The sequence below is a fragment of the Macrobrachium nipponense genome, chromosome 19 (genome assembly GCF_015104395.2).
Source record: "Macrobrachium nipponense isolate FS-2020 chromosome 19, ASM1510439v2, whole genome shotgun sequence".
In the NCBI taxonomy this organism is placed as follows: domain Eukaryota; kingdom Metazoa; phylum Arthropoda; class Malacostraca; order Decapoda; family Palaemonidae; genus Macrobrachium; species Macrobrachium nipponense.
Genome location: NC_061088.1, coordinates 8952132 through 8971120, shown reverse-complemented (window position 1 = coordinate 8971120; position 18989 = coordinate 8952132).

The following is an 18989-nucleotide window of genomic DNA, read 5'->3' as shown; positions in this document are numbered from 1 at the left end:
GTGACTATACAGGACACAACTTAGTCCTTACTACTCCCGTAGGAGTTCCTAATTACTAATACTAAACCCTAGGCAGAAAATATTTGAGAGATAAACTAAATAAATTAGTAAAATGGGCCCAACACCAACATAAATATAAACCAATACCTATCACTCAAGCAGAGGGGAAAGAAGTAAGAGACCAACAGGGGGAAAACTTAATTCTACCTACCTACAATTATAAACTAAACCTTAAATATAGAAAGTATCAAACATCTTCATAGATAATACACAAGAAATAATGAAAACTACAGTCTCACTCGTGGCAAGATATACACTGATTGGCATATATATATAATAAATATAAAAATGTACGCAAAGAGCTTCTCACACTGAATAAGGGATGAATGATTCCCAAATGATTCAGGATAAACAGTTGCCTTGCCGTAGGCCGCAATAAAGGGGAGCCGTGATCTCTTACACTATCTGGGACAATGCCACGTACCAGGCCAATACTCAGCTATCTGAAGGGCGTGCAGCTACACAGGTCACCAATATCATGGGGAAGGAATCTGTCGTGCTCCCAACCAAAAACACCAAGGGAAATTCCCTACCTGGTAGCAACCGCCCTACTTGCACCTTCACGGCCTCAATGCCCCCACCGCTGCAGCTCAGAAGGAAGTCGTAGGCAACACGTGATGTCCCTCCCACGTCTACTCTGTCGGGATCCAGCGCCGATATCAGAGCCGCAGGAAAAGTACACACAGTAAGGGGGTAAGTCACCGCAGATGGCAGAAATGCCCCTGCGCCTTCAATACTGACGACGACAAATCCTTCGAAGGGCGATTAAGAAAAATAAGCCAGCTGCACAACCATGCGGGGAGAATAGCGAGCCCGAACTGTTCTCGGGAGGGAAAAAGTCGCGCCCCTCCAATATCCTCACTGGTGTCCTTTTCACCAACCACTCAAAAGATAAACAAAAACAAAAAAAACTAGCATTAATAAGATGCTCAAACATTTAACAAGCGGGAGGAGGTTTAACAAGCAGTTCGCTTGACGCTCAGCCGAGACCAAAGTGAAGCTTAAAACTAAAGCCTTAAAAACTAATTTCCTTACGCTAAATTTTATATACAACAAAATATAACAAAAGCAGTAACAAGGCTGAGATAAAAATAAAGCAAAAGCAATGCCAATTACGTTAATACATGATACCTTCCTCCCCGAAGAAAAAAAAAATTTGTTCAGCAAAAATAATTTTTTTTTTTACAACTGTGCTATAAACAAACCTGTAAGGAAAGAACAATAAAGACAACCAATAACAGGGCAAACATACAATAGAACAATAAACCTGAAACCAAATTGTGTTAAAATATCAATAATAGAATATACCACGAGAGAATACAAAACCAAACGCTTTTATATTAGCTTACCATTATTTTAAAGCTCAATGATAATACATACTCTGAACCCAAAGTCAAAAGCATGGACAAAAGACAGACATAACATAATACCAATAATTTAAACAGGATCATAACAGACAAATCCTCAAATCCAGGAAACCATCTTACCTAGCTTAACCTAAATAAACTTAGACACACAGGCATACACCTTACCCTTACACACACCAACAATATAGTTCAAAAAGTCATATAAATAAATCAAATCAAAATTCTTAGTATACCGGGACAAATCAATCATTCGTTAGGAATCATGAACCATCATAACATACAAGAGTGTATACCACTCATAGAAACCTTACAGAAACTTACTAAATCTACAAAACAACTCTTGAAATATTACTTAAAACTATACTACATTCAAAAGTAATTTTTTCCATACAACCTAATTGGAGAAACGAGCAGGGCAGCGTACGAGAAGATCAGGCAAGCACACTAAGTCCTAAGAGAAAGGGCGTCAGGAATTTTATTGTCTGTCCCCTTTGTTTACGTGTTTATAATTAGGTTGAATTCCTGAAGAAATAGGGCCCCAACGCAAAATCCTCTTGGGGTGGCTCCCTTCATCCGCTCGATGAAAACCAAAGGATTGTGGTCCGTCCAAATCTCAACCGGAAAAGAAAAATTCGTCACATAAGGTTTGAAATGATTAAGAGCGCGGACCAAAGAAAGAGCTTCCTTTTCAATGGTGGAGTAACGCCTTTCCGCTGCCAGAAGCTTCTTACTATAGTAAGATACCGGATGAACACCGTCCTCCTTCCGTTGGAAAAGGACCCCTCCAATCCCGACATCACTGGCATCTACCGCGATAATAAAAGGTTTCTGAAAATCTGGGGAAGTCAAAATAGGGTTAGTAATTAGCACAGATTTAAGTTTATTAAAAGATTCTTCACACCGATCAGACCACAAGACCTTTTAATCCCTTTTTCTAATAAAGTAGTAAGAGGTTGAGCAAGATCTGAGTAATTACGCACGAAACGGCGGTAATAACCCGTCATGCCCAGCACCCTTCTTACCTCTCTAACATTACTTGGCCTTTTCAAATGAATAATAGCCTCGAGGTTAGCTTGTTTCGGAGCCACCTGACCCAAACCAACCTCGTGACCCAAATAACAAACCTTGGCCTGGCCCAATTCGCACTTAGCCAAATTAACAACAAGTCCTGCAGACCTAAGGGCTTCAAAAACCTTACGTAACCTTAGCATGTGGGTATCCCAGTCATACTATATACTACCAAGTCATCGATATAAATTTCCGTTCCTTCCAGCCACAAATTACCCTATTCATGAGCCTCTGAAAAGTACAAGCTGCATTTTTCATTCCAAATGGCATAACCTTACACTCGTATAGGCCAAAATGGAGTGACAAATGCTGATATTTCACGAGCTCTGATCGGATAATGGAACCTGCCAATAACACTTTCAAAAGATCCAGCTTAGTAATAAATTTGGCAGAACCAATCCGATCCAAACAATCATCACAATACGAGGGAGTGGAAACGAATCATTTTTAGTATTTTGTTCACTTTGCGGTAGTCCACGCACATGCGGAACTTACCGTCTGCTTTTTTTACTAATACGATAGGAGAACTCCAGGGACTCACAGATGGTTGAATAAGGTCATGCTTCAACATGTACTCTATCTCCTTACTGACCAAATCCAATTTTACTGGATTCAGCCGGTAAGGCCACTTTGCTTCACAGGGGAAGCACCACCTACATCAACGTCATGATTTAAAATATTTGTTCTACCTGGAGCATCCTGAAAAGATCTGAAAAGGAATAAATTAAAAAAATTAAAAGCACATCCTTCCGTTTGTCAACATCTAACTAAATGATCTTAAACTACTTTGCAACATTTCCAAATTTTGCATATTTTCACCCAATGCATCTGAAGGAACCTGAACACAACCCTAACTCATCTGAGTCCTCTGGAGGCACATCCACTACCACAGACAAGGCTCGTACACGATCGCTAATGGATCACCTTGCTTCCATGATAAGGTTTCAGCCTGTTAATGTGAAATACTCTACACTTACGGCTTGAACCGGGGGCCTCAATTTCATAGTTAAACTCTGACAGTTTCCTCAAAACCTTCCAAGGGCCCTTATATCTTGGTTCTAGAAAACTATCTGGGTCCATACTCAACACCAGCACTAGCTCCCCAGGTTCAAATGAACGTACCTTTACCTTTTGTCAAAATTACCTTTCATAACTGACTGTGACCGTTCCAAATTTTCCCTAGCAAATTTCCAAGCACTAAACATTTTACCCTTCAAGTCTTCCACAAACCTTCCAACTTTATTTCACCCTTCCGGTTCGATTCGAGCATTTCAAAAACAATCTCCAATGGACCGCGAACCTTGTGCCCAATCCAATCAACAAAAGGAGCTACTCCAGTGAAGAGTTAGGGTGGCTCCTGATAGCAAAGAGGGCAAAAGGGAGGGCTTTGTCCCAATCCATCCCCATTATCACTAACAATGTTTCTTCAGGACAGACTTGAGGGTTTGGTGAATCTTTCCACCACACCTTGACTCTCTGGGTGTAAGTATCCTTGGGTTGATAAGGTACGCTGTAAATTGCTGAATGGCCAGTCAGCACACTTACCCCTAAATACCTTACTCGTGAAAATTCGTCCCGCAGTCGGTCTGAATTACACGAGGGAGACCATACCTGGAAAAGAAATCATAAGTTTTTCGAAAACAACTTTGGAAGTAATACGCCTCATAGGTATAGCTTCAGGAAAACGAGAGGCTCTATCCATGATAGTTAATAAATATACGAAACCTGTTTAGTCTAGGTAAGGGACCGTACACATCAATTACTAACTCAGAAAATGGTTCACCTATGGCAGGTATGGGATGCAACAGGGCTTTAGGATACCCTGATTAGGTTTACCCATAAACCTGACAAGTCTCACATTCTCTGATAAACTGCTTCACACTCAATTTAATTCCGGGCCACCAAAAATACCTAACCAAGCTGTGGAAAGTTTTAAACACACCCAAATGACCTGAAAAAAAATGGTATGAGCTAATTCAAAATAGATTTCTGAATTGAGAAGGTACCACAATCTGTTTCCACTCTACCAGTTTTATTCAAATTATCAGATGCGGGACGACTAAACCTATATAATAAGCCCCTTACAACTCCAAACCTAGGTTTAGTCAGATCCTCAACATCGCCCAAGTCAAAATTAAACTCATCTTTTTGAGCTTTAATAAAAGCAGCTCTGTTCCAATCAAGTTTCATATCATTAACTACAGTATCATTACCACTACTCTCTACTGACCCGGGCCTTACTACATCTAACTCTACACTACTTAACATTAAGTCATCATCATTATCCACATCAAGTAAACTAACAGCTTTTGCTGCAGACCGAGTAATTACAGCCACGGGACTAGCATTTAGATAATAAAGGGAAAATCTCCCGTCCTTCACTATCCAGCATATCATTTCCCAGGATACCATCAATACCCGGGATAGGTAGACTATCCACCACAGCCAACTCAGTGATGCGATCATACCCTGGAAAAGACATGCGGACATTAACCAAAGGAGCCGACACAATCGAGTCTGGGAAACCTCCCAATAATACAAAATTTAATTTCAGTATATATCTCAGAACCATTCAGTGCCCTCTTCATGACCAATGACCGGGCAGAACCGGTGTCCCTAAAAAACTTCACCTGGAGAACACAAGAGTCAAAAATCAATTTTCCAGGCCATACATATTTGTCATATTTGAGTCACAATTGAGGATTAGGAGCATCAGACTTACTATTATTCCTAAACTACCACTATCTACTACAGATCTGTCTACGAACTACTACTTTCTAACAATTTTGACCTATCATTAACTAATGCTACAGGACTTTGATTATTACGCTCTAGGTACCGCCTACGAGCATTACACTGCTTTGGAAATGCCCTGGCTTATTACACCAGAAACATGTTCCTTTACGGCCTGATCCTCTGTTTCCATTATTATTGATCCTGTTATTTCCCCCATTTGGGAAGTCTCTATTAACAAAAACTCTAGGGGGTAGGACCCACCTTGGACTCTACCCATATCCCTACCACCTGAAAAGGAATTATTAACATTAATATTCTTAGAGATATTGGGAGTCAACAAGGGGGGTTCAACTCTCCTACCACCACTATGGGAGCGAGATGAGGGGTTATTCAAGACCTTATAATTAAAACTACCACTACCTGAACGGTGAGTCAACACAAACTCATCTGCTAATTGAGCGGCACTACTCACTTTTCATGGCCTTTACCTCCATCAAGGTGGACCCTTAACTCCCTGCTGCAGGCCTTCTTAAACTCCTCAAGGAGCATCAGTTCACGTAACGCAGCGAAAGTCACTACCTGACGACTTTTCAGCCAGTCGTCGAACTGTTCCTCCTTGACACGTGCAAATTCTACGAAGGACTGTGCAGGGTGTTTCATATAGTTCCGAAATCTGAGGCGGTAGGCCTCAGGGACCAGGTCATATGCTTTCAAAATCCAGCTTTTTACTTTTTGGTAGTCCCGGGCTACTCCCTCCTCCAAGGCATTGTATACCCAGAATTGCCTTGCCCACTAACCTACATTGGATTAGAACCGTCCACATCTCTGTGGGCCAGGACAATCGGGTGGCCACACGCTCAAATGCCTTGAAGAACTCAGGGACATTTTGTTCATCAAATACAGGCACTAATTTAAGTGCCGCACCTAGATTGAACCTATCTTGAAAATTGACTTTAGGGGAACTGGCCATATTGGTCCCCTGTAACCTTGCCATCTGCAAATTAAGGTTAGCCATCTCCAACTCGTGTCGCCTTGCCCGCTCGTTCTCCTCAAATTCAATCTTCCTTAACTCAATTCTTTTGCAAATTAATTTGTATTCCACCTCCTCCTTGGAGTCACCCAAGCATAACAGGGGCCAGGGGTTCAACTGGCACCGAATTAGAGGGGGGCAAGAATGGATTATTTGGATACATTTTTAATTAAATTTGCAGGACCCCTTATAAATGGTACCTGTACGAGGAGGATCCTCGAACAGGGTTAGGCCAGCTCTCACACTCCACACTATCCTCTTCCAAATCATTTATACTACCTTCACCAATACTATCCATATCACTCTCCCTATCACTAACTAAATGCTCAGCCTCTGCCAAGTCCTGGTTGACCTTATCCCTAACCGCCACCAATATTTCCTTCTTAGGGTCTCCCACTGACTTCAGCGGAACACCCAACCACTTAGCACACTCAATTAAATGTTTTTTGTTCAACACTGGTAAGTGCTTAAGGCAATCAGCCGACCCCAAAAACTCAGCTGGGTCAAAAATAAACTCTTCCATTTTAACAAAATAATTCAGGGGGGAAGGCAACACTATCAAAACAGTACAAATACTGAAGCGTCCACCTGAGTGTCGCTCCACTGACCAAAATACCGGATACCCCGAGCTCTCTATCCTGTCACGGTCGCCAAATATGTTATGACCCTTGTTGGGCCAGGGTGCAAGTTCTTTTGCACAAGAATAGAGAGGACAGTGATCTTACCAAGTATCCAGATAAATTCAGTCAGCGGAGACAAAAACACACAGGAAAACTCAACAATATTTATTAAAACAAACAACGCAAAAGAATATAAAGTCAGCCTTGTGACTATACAGGACACAACTTAGTCCTTACTACTCCCGTAGGAGTTTCCTAATTACTAATACAAAATAAACCCTAGACAGAAAATATTGAGAGATAAACTAAATAAATTAGTAAAATGGGCCCAACACCAACATAAATATAAACCAATACCTATCACTAAGCAGAGAGGAAAGAAGTAAGAGACCAACAGGGGGAAAACTTAATTCTCCTACCTACAATTATAAACTAAAACCTTAAATAAATAAAAAGTATCAAACATCTCATAGATAATACACAAGAAATATGAAAACTACAGTCTCACTCGTGGCAAGATATACACTGATTGGCATATATATATATAAATATAAAAATGTACGCGAAGAGCTTCTCACACTGAATAAGGGATGAATGATTCCCAAATGATTCAGGATAAACAGTTGCCTTGCCGTAGGCCACATAAAGGGGAGACCGTGATCTCTTACACTCTGGGACAATGCCACGTACCAGGCCAATACTCAGCTATCTGAAGGGCGTGCAGCTACACAGGTCACCAATATCATGGGGAAGGAATCTGTCGTGCTCCCAACCAAAAACACAAGGGAAATTCCTACTGGTAGCAACCGCCCTACTTGCACCTTCACGGGCTCCTCAATGCCCCCACCGCTGCAGCTCAGGAAGGAAGTCGTAGGCAAACACAGTGATGTCCTCCACGTCCACTCTGTCGGGATCCAGCGCCGATATCAGAGCCGCAGGAAAGTACACAAGCAGTAAGCGGGGTAAGTCACCGCAGATGGCAGAAATGCCCCTGCGCCTTCAATACTGACGACGACAAATCCTTCGAAGGGCGATTAAGAAAAATAATCCAGCTGCACAACCATCCGGGGAGAATAGCGAGCCCGAACTGTTCTCGGGAAAAAGTCGCGCCCCTCCAATATCCTCACTGGTGTCCTTTTCACCAACCACTCAAAAAGATAAAACAAAACAAAAAAAACTAGCATTAATAAGATGCTCACAAACATTTAACAAGCGGGGAGGAGGTTTAACAAGCAGTTCGCTTGACGCTCAGCCGTGACCAAAGTGAAGCTTAAAACTAAAGCCTTAAAAACTAATTTCCTTACGCTAAATTTTATATACAACAAAACTATAACAAAAGCAGTAACAAGGCTGAGATAAAAATAAAGCAAAAGCAATGCCGATTACGTTAATACATTGATAGTCTGATAGTAATCATTAGTCACCAAAAAAGTCTACAAACCCATCTGGGAACTCTTTGTCTCTCCATTCCAGAAGTACCAGAATCGTCTGTTTCAAAGACATGAGAGACACACTCGGTAAGTACACACACAAGATTGACAATCATAGGTGAAACATTGAATATTATCATAAAACTGCCAAACAGACAACAAGCCAGTCTTTGGCTAAAGCACTTCAACACTCACCCAAGCAACCGGACACTTAAACACTATGTCACAAAAACTCCCCGGCGAACGCCACGGCATCTTGCCTGTGACTTGAAGCCCCTCTGTCAAAATCCACCCATAGGCTTGGGTACGACACTCTTTTAACAGAAAGAGGCGCATACACACATACGAACACACACTTCGTTAGCGCCTCACGGTTCTAGCTGCATCCAGTTTCACAAAGGCACTTTGAGAAGAGTTAATAAACTCAGTACATTGACTTTGTCGAACTAAGCATTTTTATCTCACGCCATCCCCAGAAACTCATTCATCAGCTAGTCTCGGGTCGTTACCTCTGCACTGTTCTCCACATTCCATAGGTCCATGGAACACATGGACAATATATATTAATCAAAAACCCTAGGCCTCACATATATATATATATATATATATATATATATATATATATATATAAGTATATATATATATATATATATATATATATATATATATATATAAAACCTTCTCATTCATGACTTCTGGAGACTCAAATGAAGATTTTGGCAAGAAAATTCTGAATAGAAAGAACCTGAAAAGAAATCAACAGAAAGAAACGTTATTACCTGTGGAATGTTTTTTTCCCTTCGTTTTCTCTTTTTTGTGCCTCGAACGCCAAATGACTAATGATCAGTCAGCACAGTACCCTTTTTTGAAGGAAACAACGAGGAACATGACGAGCCCCATTCACTTTTTATTTTTGCCATTTCTGAGTCATCCTGTCATGATATAGTAGATTCACATCAGCCGTGCATTTGATGTCTAAGCCAGTCCCTTATGACGCTCCTATTTGCTGTTGATAAGCCGATCACAGGGCTGGAAACTATCAGTCTCTCGAGAGAGTTTTATATGGGCAGGATGTATGTTCCACCTCTCCTAAGGGGATGCTTTAGAAAGACGTATCCCTCAGGAGAGGTGGAACATGCATCGTGCCTCTCTCGGGAGACAGTTTCTAGCCCCGTGATTGGCTGCCAATCAGGAGCGCCGTAAGGGACTAGCCTAGACATCGGATACACCAGTGATGTGAATCTACTATCGCTGTATCGCATGTTTTTACCATCTATTCGTCATCCCCTTCAATGCACCTTAGGCATTACTTAAGGTTCTTTGTAGCGTCCTTCGGTCCCTACCCGCAACCCCTTTCGTTCCTTTTACTTTACCTCCTTTCATATTCTCTTTCTTCCATCTCACTTTCTTCAGCCCTCTCCTAACAATTGATTCATAGTGCAACTGCTTGGAGGTTTTCCTCCTGTTAAACTTTTCAAAACACCTTTTTACTATCAATTTCCGTTTCAGCGTTGAATGATCTCATTGGTCTCAGTGCTTGGCCTTTGGCCTACATTTTACATATATTCACTTCAAATCTATTTGCAATCCCATTTGCTCGTTAGTGAAATAAAATTCCAATATCAGATCATGTTTGCAAATTGATTAGTTATAATCTACCTGTTGAGGGAAACATTAGATTTCCCTCTTAATTACTGTTTGGTGGAAAATGTTGAACGTTTAAAATTTCTCGCTGGAATAAAGAATCTGGGGAAATAAATAAAAATGCATAATGGTTTGGATGTTGGTCTTGGGAATGGAACGCTGCATAAATCAGCCACTGATTGGCTGGAATCAGGATTAGTACTTTTAGACTCAACCTTTTTTAATTGCCTCTTGATCGGGGTAGAACCTCTTTGTACGGAAAAGAGGATTTATGTTAATATGGGGTTGTGTTGTCATTTCGTTCCATTAATTAAGTAGCAAATAGCATTCGGTTATTATCTGTACATCTTTTGAAAGCAGTATAGTATTTTTTAATCGTGCTTATTCCTCGGCTTCAAAAAAAAAGTATATCTTAGTTTAACCAGACCACTGAGCTGATTGACAGCTCTCCTATGGCTTGCCCGAAGGATTAGATATTTTTACGTGGCTAGGAACCAGTTGGTCACCTCGCAACGGGACCTACAGTTTATTGCGGAATCCGAACCACATTTTATCGAGAAATGAATTTCTATCACCTGAAATAAATTTCTCTGATTCCGCGTTGGCAGAGCCGAGGATCGAACTTCAGACCACCGGTTTGGTAGTCGAGCGCGAAAACCACTCGTCCAACGAGGGACTTCCTCGGCTTCGAAAGTAGTTATGGTATTATTATTATTATTTTTTTTTTGTATGAAGTATTTTCGCTTGCTCGGGGAGTAAGCCTACACAGGCATATTGAAATTCTCTCTCATAGGAAAATATGTCAATTTTTTTTTTTTCTTATTTGCTATGAAGTATTTTCGCTTACTCGGGGAGTAAGCTTACACAGGCATATTGAAATTCTCTCTTATCGCAAGATATATATATATTTTTTTTATTCGGTTATGCAGTATCTTCGCTTACTCGGGGAGTAAGCCTACATAGGCCTATTGAAATTCTCTCTCATAGGGAATTATTAGTCCTATAACAATATTTTTGTTACCCAGCATCATCAAAGCTTAAAATAAAAATAAAAATAAAAAAAAAAGTCTCAGGATTACTAATGCGCCTGGAACCATTTGGAGAGTTACGACTGCCTCTGCATCCATCTGTAAAGGTAAAAATAATCAGTCGGAATTAGCGATTCCTCTCCTGGTACGCGAGGAATTCCCATTCCACCGTCCGTCTGGTACTGTCGGGAATCCTAAAAGAGCGTTTTAAGAGTACTTAGCGGAAGGTTTTGTGGCGGACATAAAGCGAAGGAGACACTGTTGCCTCTTAAATAATTTGGAGAGAGAGAGAGAGAGAGAGAGAGAGAGAGAGAGAGAGAGAGAGAAGAGATTTCAGACTTTCTCCAACTTTGGTTTCTATTATATCATTGTCTTATCTTATATTTCTCGTTTATTTTTTATCAACAAGACGAAAATGCAACGTAAGCTCTTGTAAGAAGTTCAGAGAAGAATAAATATTCCCCTTAGTAATAGTATTATAAAAGAACAAATGAATAAATAAATTAACTGATGGAAAGCTTTACGTAAAGGAAATGCCTGTTTATTTTAGAATGAAATTCAGTTACAATTTGATTGACTTTATTTTTACCTTCTTGGTCCTCATTGTGACCCATTCTATAAGTCATAGCAGGTTCCTAAGATGTTACGTTTATGCCCTCAGCTTCGTCTGACACTCATGGAAGGTATTTTTCACTTTGTCTTATTTAATTATCGAATTTACCTTAATTTTTTTCATTTTTGAGAAATAATGTATTTGTGAAATATGTATGCCTGCTTCTTTGAAATCGGAAGGGAGAGGAAATGATATATATATATATATATATATATATATATATATATATATATATATATATGTATATATATATATATCCTTTCTTCCCTCACCACTTCGATTATTCTGTAACAAAATTGGGATTTTCAAACTCTCCGATAATAATAATAATAATGATAATGATAATGATAATGATAATGATAATGATAATGATAATGATAATGATGATGATGATGATGATGATATACCAAGTTACTTTAGTTTCTCCATTTTGCCTGCTTTTGGAGCCCCACTGACCAACAAGCGATATCACAGAAAGTCCAAAACTAAATGATTTTCGGATTTCGGATATACTGAAAGCTTTGCAGATTGCGAAAGTGGGTCCATTTGGTCTCCAAATTGCAGGATGGATTATCTCTGTATGATTGCCCCTCCTACTCATGTAGGTTCGTATCTTGAATCAGGCCAGATGCAATATACGATGTATATATACATATACATACATACATACATATATATATATATATATATATATAGTATATATATATATACATATATATATATGTGTATATATATTACTTATATATATATATATTATATATATATATATATATATATATATATATATATATATATATATATATATATATATATATATATATATATATATATATATCTATCATATATATATATATATATATATATATATATATATGATATATATATGGGATACAATCCACAATGAAGTAAATTTCTCTTGTAGTTTAAAAATATATATCTTGTAAAGGATTAAAGCTTTCGACCATCAACTGTGGTCTTGTTCACAGTTGATGGTCGAAAGCTTTAATCCTTTACAAGATATTTATATTTTAAACTACAAGAGAAATTTACTTCATTGTGGATTGTATCCCCATTTACTTAGAGGTACGACATAGTAACCTGGCTTCTGCATATATATTATATATATAATATATATTATATTAATATATATACATAGGCACTATAATCATTTATATACATATACATAGGGAAATAACTATTATATATATAATAGATATATATAATAGATATATATTATACAATACTTATACATATATTAGTGGCGTCATCGGTATTGTCTTGGCTTGCCACCTCGGTGGCCGCGAGTTCGATTCTCGGGCATTCCGCCGAGGGGTTAGGGATCTGTATTTCTGATGACAGAAGTTCACTCTCGACGTGGTCTGGAAGTCACGTAAAGCCGTTGGTCCCGTTGCTGAAAAACCACTGGTTCTATGCAACGTAAAAACAGCATACAAACAAACAAACAAACACCAAATGCGCTATGGAGTCGGAGTTGAAAGCCTTTATGGATTTGCCTTCATATCCACAAATGGGGTTTAAATTGTGTGGATAGCAAAGTCGGGTTCTCTCATATCGGAGTCGTGACTGAGTAATTCTTTAATAGTTGGATTTAGTCGTAATTCTTTTAACAGCTGTATTTAATGGTCGCTGATATGAATATGAATGACGGTTTTATCAAATTCTTATGAATTAATAGTTTAGTTTAATGTTAAAGTGGAATATTGTATCGTGGTCGGAACATCGACTTGCATGATCAGATCTGGACGGAGGGAACAGTTTACAAGGAAATCATGTGGGAATTATTTCTCTTAATAGAAATAAAAACTACTGAGGTTAGAGGGTTTGCGACTTGATATGTTGGATGACTAGGGGGTAGATGAGCAACATACCGATTTGCAGCCCTCTAGCCTCGGTCTATTCATGCAGATTTCGTCCTTCTGGTCATTCTGTTGGAATAATCTAGAAGATCGGCTCTGTAGAAAGTCAAGTAAGCTATGTCCCTAAAGGAAGACTTCTAATAGAAAATCTCTGTCAAAGCGGGCAAATAGTTGGATATCTAGATCTATTCTTGCAGATGTCTTCCTTCTGGTTATTCTCTTGGAATAATCATGAGAGAAATTAGTCATTAAATGATTTGTAGATTAAGTCTCTCTTCTCTTCTCTCTCTCTCTCTCTCTCTCTCCTTTGTTTGTTTGTAGGTAAGAGAGAGAGGGAGAAAGAGAAAGAGTTTTGTGTTACTGATATTGCAGATAGAGGGAAAGATCTTTTAAGGAAAATAGTTTTAGGAATTGAAAAGCTGGACTTAAAAATATTGTTCGCACAGTTTATCATCTGTGTGCTTTGCCAATCATTACGCCATCCCCTACCCATGATCGATACGTGTCTTTTGATCAATTTCTTGCCAAAGGAGAAGTGAGCGGAAAATGAGTACAAACTATTGAAGCACCACTGCCGCTAAAACTTTATATTAGTTTATGTATTAAGTTTTTATTCAAACGTTGAAGCTACAGAAAGAACAAGGCGTGATCCGACTTCCAGCTTACTCGGGACGTGTGCAGGATTTTCCCCACACTCATAAGTTGTAAACATTATATTCCTAATTTAATGTAATTTATAACGTGCTAAAATCTACGGTCAAATAGAGCCTTGTCTCACCAATTAAGTTTAGAATAAATATCCTTCTGTACTGTTTAACATTCATATCATTTATTTTTAATGTTTTAATTCTAATAAACTAATCATAACGATCCTAAAATTCCGGTATATTTAACTTAACGCCAAACACCTTTTTCAGACATTTTTAGGCTCTCCATAGACCTTCCCTATCCCCCTGCACCCCAAAAACAGCCAAAGTAGTTTGTAGGCTTACTCCCCGAGCAAGGGGAAATGGTAACGAATGAACCACAATGTCGATTATAATTCGTAAGAAAAGGAGAGGGATTCAATCAGACCAAAGCTATTATTGCCTTGAAGCAGCCTGCAAATGACAGTGAACAATGAACCTCGAATACTAACCACAAAACGACTCTACAAAGTTCTTTGGGACGGGAGTTGATGAGAGAGAGGGAGAGAGAAGAGAGAGAGGAGAGAGAGACGGGGTTTTGTTTAAGGAAGATTGTTTGTGTCTTAATGCCTTGTTCTCCGGTTTACTGAGCGTCTTCAAGTTGGGAGAACGAGAGAGAAGATTTCATATCTTTCTGGCTTCGTCTAGGCTTTTCCTATTATGTTTTTCTTTCAGGCGAATACAAAGACGCAAAGAAGTCATGTTGATAAGTTTTCTTTTATTGTTTTTACCTCCACTTATACTAGCCTGATAGACATACATATATACATACATACATACATGCATATATACATACATATAAAGGAATATAACGCAGATAGCTGGCCTGATACACACACATACGATTATAATATATATATATATATATATATATATATATATATATATATATATATATATATATATATTGCATCAGCAGTGGTTGTTAAAAATTAAAAATGTCTTTAAAGACGTTGAATAATGGAAAATATATTGCCTTAGCAGTGAGTGGTAAAATGTCTTTACGGATGTTGAATAATGGAAATATATTGCCTTAGCAGTGATTGTTAAAAATGTCTTTATGAATGTAGAATAATGGAAGTATATTGCCTTAGCAGTGAGTGTTAAAAATGTCTTTATGGATGTTGAATAATGGAAATATATTGCATTAGCAGCAAGTGTTTTCTTGCATGGGCTTCAGATACAGATAAACTTTGTTAATTATATTGTAATGAGTAAACCCATATTCACCATTGCACAAGTTTTGTGTATTTGTATCATTTTTTTTGTTTGATTTATTTGCAAGTTTATTTCAAGCATTTGTGAATAAGTTGTCTCTAAAAAATTATGGTTTTTGGGGGTCTGTAAAAAACAAAAAAAGTAAGTGTGTACACACGTATTTGATTTATTTGCAAGTTTATTTCAAGCATTTGTGAATTAATTCAGTCTCTAAATAAAATTATGGTCTTTTGGGGTCTGTAAAACTGAAAAAAAACTAGTGTTTACACACTATACGAAATTTTGTTGCAATTCCCCATTTTACAGCGACTGCCCCATTGCAGTTTCTATGGAAACCAGAACCAAACATCCGGGAGCCTCAGGCTTTGAAATGGTAATGATGGTTTGCATAAAGAACAGACACCACTGAAGATCGAAGGAAAGTCCTTTCGACAGCCCTGCTGTAGTGCTTTGCAGAGAATGAAAGAATCAGACTTAGTTTTATAGACCTATTTTGCAAAGGATGAAAGAATCAGACTACGTTTTATTAACCTACTTTACGGAGGATCAAAGAATCAGACTTAGTTTTATAGACCTACTTTGCAGAGGATGAAAGAATCAGACTATTTTAAAGACCTGCAATTAGCATTATTGGAGTATTGGTCATCAAATGCTAGGAATGAAATCGACTTCGGTGTTTTTCCCAAAAATTACCCAAAGAACGAATTCCTTTCATTCAATGAAACCACATGAAATATACGTTGTAGAAATCGTAGCAGAAACAGTAGTAATAGTATTGGTATATGCATAACATTGGTCATTCATGACCCTCTCGTCAGAAGAGATTGTTGTTGTTGGCCTTATGCCAGCACGGGCTCTTGCTCGTAGAGCAGCCCGTAGCGAACGAAGAGAGTTCCAAACGAAAGCTCAATGCTTTTGTGCTTTAGCTTTCATAGAAACTTACCAATTCCTCTCTTAATTCTTAAAAGAAAAAAAAGAAAAAAGAAAAAAAGTAAAAATTTATAGAGCCTACCTTCGAAAAGTCGGTTATTTTACCTCCCTCCATGTCTCAGGAAACTTTCACCTCCTCCAACTTCGTAGCTGACGTTGGAGGAGACGTAAAAGGGGGTGTGGGGGCGGTTTCGATAGTTGAAGGGATTAGGAGGCGGGGAGGGGGAGTGGGGCTTCTATTTGTAGCCTGGGATGAGGCGTCTCCTGATACCATACTAATCACCTCTTCATAAAACTTTTTCCTGTAGTGTGTAATTTGCAGTTGATGGAAGACGCTACATGTGTTTGGTTTACAAATGGCTCCACGAGAGTCTCTCTCTCTCTCTCTCTCTCTCTCTCTCTCTCTCTCTCTCTCTGAGTGCAGTCCTTTGAATTTAATCAGTTCATTTTATTAACGTGCGTTGTGATTTATTTTTTTATCACAACAGATTAATCGACTAATGTATTTATTTATATATCCGATTTACTTAGATATTTGTTACTCATTTTTATTTCAATTATTTGACGAACAGCGTTTATACATCTAGAGATTAAGATTATTTTTCTGAGAATAGTGATGGTCTGAAATTTGATTACCTAATTGTTTTTTTTATTAATCACATTAATCAGTATATTTATCTTACTCTGTTTTGGAGATGGCAAGTTTGATACAACGAGGTGCGTTTTCTCCCCATGCAATAGTATCATAATGTCTCTATTGCTGTAATGGAAAATATATCACAAGGAAAAATCATCAGTAAGACTAATTTTCTTATCGGATTATGATATAGCATATATTCCAGAAATTAATTTAAGGCATCAAAAGAATCGTTCTACCAAATGATTCTTTTGATCTGAATTGAACTGAATATAGAATTTAGGCCAAAGGTCAAACACTGGGACCTATGAGGTCATTCAACGCTGGAACGGAAATTGAGAGTAAAAGGTATGAACGGTGTAACAGGAGAACCTCAAAACAGTTGCAATATGAATCAGTCGTTAGGAGAGGGTTGAGGAAAGTAAGATGGAAGAAAGAGACTATGCAAGCAAGTACAGTAAAAGGGAACGAAAGGGGCACGCTGCAAGAACATCAAGTAATACCTACAGTGCACCGCATGAGGTGCACTGACGGCACTACCACCCTACGGGGCAAATGCTTTTAGCTAAATCGTGGCGTCTGCTGTATGTGAGTGAGGACAATATTTGAGGTAGAATCCGCGACTGGCTCGGCGGATTACTTTGCCTTCGATTTCAGTGGGATTCTGATGTGGATAGGAAGGAAGACCTGAATGGACGAGCGGTGGTGCCTGGAATCGGGGAAATAACTCCCTCCCTCCAATTCCAGAGAGGCAATGGCAGTTATTGGAATGGCCGGTGTTTCTGTGTTGATTTCCAGTTGGGATGCAGCCTCTGCCATTTTGATTGACTGTGGTTTTTCGTTGGTCAATTCTTCCTCTTCAAGGATAAGATTTATGGCTGAAGTATTCTCTCTCTCTCTCTCGCTCTCTCTCTCTCTCTCTCTCTCTCTCACACGTGTGCAGTCTTCAGTTGTCTGTAATTTTTTGGTAATGCAAACCATTGCATTATTTGATTAAAATGTATTACAAATAATAAGACAGTAGTTCAGTATTCACCTATAAGTGCACGTGACTATATATATATACATATATATATATATATATATATATATGATAATATATATATATATATATATATATATATATATATATATATATATATATATAAATCAGAAGGGGTTGAAGAAGACAGCATTAAACATTTGTCACTTTATTTTTATCGCGACGTTTCAAGACCAATGTCTCATCATCCACGCTAAAATATAAGATAAAAAAACGCATCTAAAATAAACAAGAAGAAGGGCCTGGTGTAAACTATGTACAGACGGCCAACGAAGAATTGGCGTAGTTTCTTAATTCATTGTTCGTTATGAAAATATTGCCATATGCAGGTGCCAGATTATTTACTTACCAATTAATAACATTTCCTTTCAAAGGTGCTACACTTGAAATAAATTACATTAGAATTGAGTAGACTTATTCAACGTGTTAAAGATAATTATTTTGCAAAGTAAGGAAAATATATACCGATTTGTCCACGATTTCTAATTTTATTCTTAACTCTAGCTTCGTGACAGCATACGAAGGATTTTGAAGTTGGCTTTGCTGCCGCTCGAGTCTTGACTCAACGTATCGTACTGCACTGGGGTGTTGTCATTTCGTCTCCTACAGCCGATAATAATACATCAAGGCGTTAACATTCCTTGAAAACGATGTTTAATTAAACTAATTTTGTCCATTGATCAATAAAATAATTTGCATGACACATTTAGTGGGCCTAAATTGGACTTCTGATTTTCCCACATAATTAGCCTAGGTCTATTTTCAGCAGTATACTCTATCGGATACGTAATATTAATGAATATGTAAATCGACAATATAGATATATATATATATATATATATATATATATATATATATATATATATATATATATATATATATATATATATATATATATATATATATTATATATATATATATATTATTAACTGCTTTATTTGATTATTCCCGTTATTCTTGTTTTATTAGTCATGTTCGCCTTTCTTCTTATCCTTTTCATAAT